Source organism: Gossypium arboreum, chromosome 9, assembly GCF_025698485.1.
Source record: "Gossypium arboreum isolate Shixiya-1 chromosome 9, ASM2569848v2, whole genome shotgun sequence".
In the NCBI taxonomy this organism is placed as follows: Eukaryota; Viridiplantae; Streptophyta; class Magnoliopsida; order Malvales; family Malvaceae; genus Gossypium; species Gossypium arboreum.
In genome coordinates this window covers 66,303,536-66,311,150 of record NC_069078.1, presented here as the reverse complement: position 1 = coordinate 66,311,150, position 7,615 = coordinate 66,303,536, and the positions used below count along the sequence as shown (strand labels likewise).

General features: G+C 40.8%; 1 pseudogene; it reads left to right on the top strand.

Annotated features, from left to right (window-relative positions):
• The first annotated feature begins 2,659 nt into the window (after window positions 1-2,659).
• On the top strand, window positions 2,660-5,570 carry LOC128280928 (uncharacterized; annotated as a pseudogene).
• Window positions 5,571-7,615: the final 2,045 nt, after the last annotated feature.

Genomic DNA, 7,615 nt, shown 5'->3' with positions numbered 1-7,615 from the left:
CTGAAGTAAGAACACCTCTGCAGAGAATCTGGGAGGTACTAAGTGAGAAAGGGTTGCTCTATCGTTTTAACGGAGTATCCAAAGGAAAAGATGCAAAAGGTCATAGTTTTTGCGAGCTCCATGGTATTGGGGAGCATAACATTCAGTCCTACGAGGGATTCAGAAGTTTACTGCCAAGTATGATGGACAATAAGGAGATTGGGATTTTTTGTAAAGCCAAAGAGGCCGGTAGTGGAGAAATATGTACCTCTGATAATCAATCATCAGGTTTCCCATATAGCGCCGACCGACCGTTAATAATCTATTATGACGCGAAGAAGGAGTCGGTGAAACCAAAAATGATAATTGAAGTACCATCTCCTTTCCCGTATAAGGACAACAAAACAGTACCGTGGAGATATGATGTTAATATCGTTACACCGGAAGTTGAAAAGTCCAAAGCCATAACTGAAGATGTTGGGGAGGTAGGTCATTTTACTCGAAGTGGACGATGCTATTCTAAAGAAGTTGAACCGGTAAAGAAAAGTAGTGACTCGAAGCAAAAAAGGAAAGTAGTGATGCACGAAGTCGAAGTCGAGCAAGAAATTCCACCCGTGCAAGAAACTAAAAAGCCTGTGAATGAGGAAGAAGCTCAAGAATTCTTGAAATTTATTAAGCACAGTGAGTATAGTGTGGTGGAACAATTGAGTAAGCAGCCAGCACGAATCTCAGTTCTATCTCTACTATTAAATTTAGAGCCACACCGGAATGCTTTATTGAAGGTGTTAAATCAAGCTTACGTGGCCAACAACATATCTGTCGAAAAGCTTGATAGGTGGGTAAACAATCTGAATGCAGACAACTTCATCTCTTTTAGTGATGATGAGATACCGCTAAATGGTAGAGGCTCGGTGAAAGCGCGCATATCACGACCACCGCAAGGGCTACATAATACCGAACGTACTCATCGATAATGGGTCATTAAATGTTATGCCATTGGCTACGCTTTCGAATCTGATAGATTTGTCATACTTAAGGCCCTGTCATTCCACGGTAAGGGCATTCGACGGGATGAGGCGCGAAGTCATGGGAAAGATCAAAATCCCTTTGGAAGTGGGCCCTTACATTTATGATGTCGAGTTCCAAGTCATGAACATTACACCCTCTTATAAGCGCCTTTTGGGAAGACCTTGGATCTATTCTCACTGGAGCGGTCCATTATCCCTCCATCAAAAGGTGAAATTTATCATGGATGGCTGTTTGGTCACGATCGAGGGCGAAGAAGACATTGTCGCATCTATTTCTGCTGATGCGCCATACCTGGAAGTAAGCAAGAATGCAGTGGAATGTTCCTTTCGATCCCTTGAATTTGTCAATGCCACTTTCATCGCTGAAGAAACTGAATTTCGATGCCAAAACTGTCGAGAAATACCAGAATGGGTGTCAAGTTGACCGTAGGAAGGGGAGCTCGTGCGAGAAGAGGTTTAGGGAGACATCTGCAAGGAATAGTTAGGGCTTTAAAGCCAATGCACCACAAGGCCCGATACGTGGGGTTCCAGCCTGACATGCGTCAAAGAAGAAGACAGTGGAAGAGGGATCAAGAGAGAAGAATTGCAAGAACTTTGGGCTGAGAACCAGAATGGGAACCAATAGAGTACCCTCCTTTGTCAAAAACATTTACATCTGCGGGAATGATGTACCCTGGACAAGATGATCCACGAAACATGCTGGGGTTAATTGAAAGGGGTTTTCAGAATGTCAATATAAATGTCATTGACAAAGAGGCTAGTGCAAGTAAGAATGTCTCGAGGATACTCCCTTGCCCTCCTGGTTTCATGTTGAACAATTGGACTGCTGAGGAGCTTCTCATAGTTTATAAGTCTTCAGAGTAATGCTAAACATTAACCTTCTATTGTGTCCTCAGATATAATAGAATTCTTTTGTAAGAGCTTGCATTCGCTCTTTATCATTTAAATGAATATCAATGAAGGTGCATTTTGTCACGATTTTTCACATTATCACTAATTTCATAATCATTTTCTCATTTCATAGCCTATCCTTACATTTGCCTCATTGTCATGACATAACATTTTGTTTGTTGTTTCCAATACTTGGATTCCCCCTATAGCTTCCTTTTCCATTCAACTTTCAGGTGCTCAGATATTGACGACATGAATAAGCCCGTTACGAATCTTGAAATTGATTTTGAGAAGGCTGTTTGCTTAGGAGAATTTGAAGCCGAAAAAATGTCAAGATTATGTCTCGCTCTCTGAATTGTTAAGAATGGTGGAACAAGAGGATAAACAGATTTTGCCTCATGAAGAATCTGTGGAAACAATAAATTTGGGCAATCAAGAGAGGAAACAAGAAGTGAAGATTGGGACTTCTATTTCGAAAGTACCGGGCATAGTTTGATCACTTTACTCATGAATACAAAGATGTTTTCGCATGGTCATACCAGACATGCTAGGGCTAGATGAAGATTTAGTGGTCCATAAGCTCCCATTAAAGCGAATGCAAGCCCATCCAAAGAAAAATTAAGACGGATGGAGCCCAAATGTCGTTGAAAATAAAAGAGGAAGTCAAGAAGCAATTTGACGCTGGCTTCCTACAAGCCTCCAAATATCCAGAATGGGTGGCTAACATAGTCCCGGTACCAAAAAAAGATGGAAAAGTACGAATGTGCATGGATTACCGCGACCTAAATCGAGCAAGCCCAAAAGATAATTTTCCCTTGCCACATATTGACACATTGGTGGACAACACAGCAAAACATTCATTGTTTTCTTTCATGGATGGATTCTCGGGGTATAATCAGATCAAGATGGCCCCAGAGGATATGGAAAAAACTACCTTCATAACAATGTGGGGAACGTTCTGCTACAAGGTGATGCCATTCGGGTTAAAGAATGCTGGGGCAACATATTAGAGGGCTATGGTGACGTTATTCCATGACATGATGCATAGAGAAATAGAGGTCTACGTCGATGATATGATTGCTAAATCTCGAGGAGAAGAAGAGCATGTAGTGAACCTCAAGAAGTTGTTCGAAAGGCTAGGAAAGTTTCAGCTAAAGCTTAATCCAGGCAAATGTACATTCGGAGCTACCTCGGGAAAGTTGTTAGGCTTCATTGTCAGTGAAAGAGGTATCGAAGTTGATCCAGATAAAATAAAAGCCATCCAAGAATTACCACCTCCGCATCGCAAAAGGAAGTTAGAGGATTTTAAGGGAGATTAAACTACATCACCCGATTTATCGCTCAACTTACTAACCAATGCGACCCAATCTTTCGGCTTCTTCGAAAACATAACCCGGGAGAATGGAAAGAGGAATGTCAGGTGGCCTTTGATAAGATAAAACAATATTTGTCAAGTCCTCCAGTGCTAGTACCGCCAACTCCTGGAAGACCATTGATTTTGTATTTGACTGTGTTCGAAAGTTCAATGGGTTGCATACTAGGGCAACACGACAAGTCAGGAAAGAAAGAAAAAGCGATCTACTACCTCAGCAAAAAGTTCACTGAATATGAGGCAAATATTCGTCCATTGAGAAATATTGTTGCGCTCTGGTTTGGGTAGCTCGGAGACTCAGACAATATATGTTGTATCACACGACATGGCTAATTTCAAAGCTGGACCCAATAAAATACATGATGGAATCGCCGACACTATCAGGAAGAATGGCGCGATGGCAGATCCTCCTTTCGGAATATGACATTGCCTATGTAAATCAAAAGTCGATAAAAGGGAGCGCAATAGCTGACTTCTTAGCAACTCGAACGACAGAGGAATATGAGTCTTTAAGATTCGATTTCCCAGACGAAGACTTAATGTGTATCACAGAAATAGAATCCGAGTCATCAAAAGAGAAGTCATGGAAGATGTGCTTTGATGGTGCGTCAAATGCTCTGGGGCATGGAATCGGAGTAATCCTGGTATCACCAGACGGAAATTATTATCCGTTCACCGCAAGACTGAACTTCTTCTGTACCAATAATATCGTAGAATATGAGGCCTGTATCATAGGGCTTCGTGCAGCTATCGAACGAAACATCGAGATCTTGGAGGTGTACGGGGACTCAGCCCTAGTGATTTACCAAATCCGTGGAGAGTGGGAAGTGAGGGACCCAAAATTAATTAAGTACAGCGATTTAGTGGCTGGATTGATCAAGGAATTCAAAGAAATAACTTTTCATCACTTCCCACGAGAAGAGAACCAACTGGCTGATGCACTGGCCACTTTGGCTTCAATGTTCAAAGCAAGTAAAGAAGCAGAAATAATGCACCTCAAAATGAGCATATACGAGGTCCCTGCACACTGTTGTAGCATTGAGAAAGAGGCAGACGGACGGCCATGGTTCCATGATATCTTAGAATATATCAAGAACCAAAGCTATCCCGAACAAGCGAATGAGAACGACAAAAGAACAATCAGAAGAATGGCAGCGGGATTTGTTCTTGATAGGGATATCCTGTATAAAAGAGGAAAGGATCAAGTACTTTTGAGATGCGTAGATGATGTCGAAGCCAGAAAGATACTTGAAGATGTCCATGAAGGAATCTGTGGGACACATGCCAATGGTTTCAGTATGGCGAGAAAGATTATGAGACTCGGTTACTACTGGTTGACGATGGAAAGCGACTGTATTAGCTTTGCCAGAAAATGCCACAAATGTCAAATCTATGGCGATAAAATTTATGTAGCCCCTTCGCCCCTTCACATCATGACTTCTCCGTGGCCTTTTTCTATGTGGGGCATGGATGTTATAGGGCCAATTTCTCCAAAAGCATCAAATGGACATCGATTCATTTTTGTGGTTATCGACTACTTTACAAAATGGATAGAAGCTGCTTCGTTTGCCAATGTGACGAGGACTGCAGTTTGCAAGTTTTTGAAAACAGAAATCATTTACCGGTATGGTTTGCCTGAAAGAATCATTTCAGATAATGCCACGAATCTGAACAATAAGATGATGAAAGAAGTGTGCGAGCAGTTCCAAATAAAGCTTCATAATTCCTTACCCTATCGCCCAAAGATGAACAGGGCTGTTGAAGCAGCTAACAAGAACATTAAGAGGATCATTGGGAAGATGACTGAGACATATAAAGATTGGCACGAGAAACTTCCATTTGCTTTGTTTGCATATCGCACATCTGTGCGAACATCTGCGGGAGCAACTCCTTTCTCTCTAGTCTATGGAATGGAAGCTGTGCTACCTATCGAGGTTGAGATCCCCTCTCTGCGAGTATTGATGGAATCAAAGTTAGAAGAAGCAGAATGGGTTCGAGCTCGATATGATCAGTTGAACCTCATTGAAGAAAAACGTCTAAGGGCAATTTGTCACGGGCAAATGTACCAAAAGAGAATGATCGCAGCCCATGACAAGAAGGTACGACCAAGAGAATTCCATGAAGGAGAACTCGTGCTAAGAAAGATTCTCCCAATACAAAAAGACCTGCGAGGAAAATGGGCACCAAATTGGGAAGGACCATACGTTGTAAAAAAGGCATTCTCAGGCGGAGCTTTGATCCTTACCGAGATGGATGGGAAGGAGCTACCGAATCCAGTGAACTCAGATGCAGTGAAGAAATATTATGCTTGAGATGAAAACCCGAAAAGGGCATCTAAAAAAAAAAGGGATCAAAGTGAAAACCCGAAGAGGGCGCTTTGGTTAAACATAAAAGATTAGGATGAAAACCCAAGAGGGCGTTCTAATGAAGCAAATATTCGGCTTACAAGGCAAGGCGTTTTAAACTGTATGACAAACAGTGAGACTATAGTATTTGAAGCATCTCTGAAAGCTCGAAATCTTCTACGCAAGGAGCCAGACTCTAAAAGATTTTTGATTGAGGAACGTGAAGAGTTCATGTGTCGAATATCTAAAGCATTTGTATCCGTTGAATACGATCTCTTCTTTGCACATTTGTACTATCATTGGTTAACTTTCTTTGTTTGCCATATTTGAAATAAAGATATCCTTTTTGTCCCTACCTGACCATTTTCATGCATCTCATTATATGTTTATTTAATGATAAATAGTGAAATGACATACTCTAAACAAAAGAAATGATAAGCATTACCTGGATGAAAATTTGATAAAGAGCCTCAAAGCAATAACAAAGTTCAACAAGGGGCAAAAGAGTGACATCTGAGAAACGTCGATTACTCGTGAAGCTTGAAGACGTGTACATGGCGTAAAGAGAAAGTAAAGAGCCGAAGTAATGAATGCGGACCATCACAAGAATCGAGATGAAAAAGGACATACGACAAACATGCTTAAGGAACACTACATAATCATGTAGGCATAAAGGCATTTAAGACAAACACGTGCATATTATGATAACATCATGCATGGCATATACAGTTAATCCAATAGAGCAAAGGACGTGATGATAGTTGTATTGAATCAAAGGAAAAGACACATGATTTCCACCAGATGATATGTTTTGGGTACTCTGAGGTATCTTTAATTCATGTTTTCAAAAATCAACTCATATTATAAGAAATGAGTTGAGCCTCAGGTCACACGCTGAGGTATTTTTAATTTATGTTTCAAAAAATTGACTCATATTGCGAGAGGTGAGTCAAGCCTCAGGTCACGTTGAGGTATTTTAATTCCTTTTGTTTCAAAAATCAGCTCATATTGCGAGGGGTGAGTTGAGCCTCGGGGCGCGCGGGTATTCTTAGTTTATGTTTTAAATTGACTCATATTGCGAGAGGTGAGTTAAGCCTTTTAATTTTGTTTTCAAAATCAACTCATATTGCTAGAGGTGAGTTGAGCCTCGAGAACCTGTTGAGGTATTTTCAATTTTGTGTTTTAATTTCAACTCATATTGCGAGAGGTGAGTTGAGCCTCGAGTCACGCCGAGGTATTTTCAATTTCTATTTTCAATTTATGCTGTTCAAAAACAACTCATATGGCGAGAGGTGGGTTGAACCTTTTAATCTCTACTTTTTCAAAATCAACTCATATTGCGAGAGGTGAGTTGAGCCTCAGGACACGCTGAGGTAATTTCAATTTCTGTTGTCAAAAAAGAACCAACTCATATTGCGAGAGGTGGGTTGAACCTTTTAATTTCTACTTTTTCAAAATCAACTCATATTGCGAGAGGTGAGTTGAGCCTCAGGACACGCTGAGGTAATTTCAATTTCTGTTGTCAAAAAAAAACAACTCATATGGCGAGAGGTGGGTTGAACCTTTTAATCTCTACTTTTTCAAAATCAGCTCATATTGCGAGAGGTGAGTTGAGCCTCAAGACACGCTGAGGTAATTTCAATTTTTGTTTGACAAAAATCAACTCATATTGCGAGAGGTGAGTTGAGCCTCAGGTCACATGTCGAGGTATTTTCAAAATCTGCTTTTCAAATTAAGTTTCAAAAAGATCGACTCATATTGTGAGAGGTGAGTTGAGCCTTGGCTCACGCGCTGAGCTATTTTCAATTTCCATCTTTTAGTTTATGTCTTTTAAGGAATCAGTTCACATTATGAGAAATGAGTTAGGCTCAAGATTACATGCCGAGTAAAGAATAAAGATTGAAGTTGATGAAAGACACCAAATGTGGCCTCCCTAAAGTTGCAATGGAGCAGGTCAAAGTTGCAAGTCTTGACTCCCTGAAGTTGCAGTGGAGCTGATC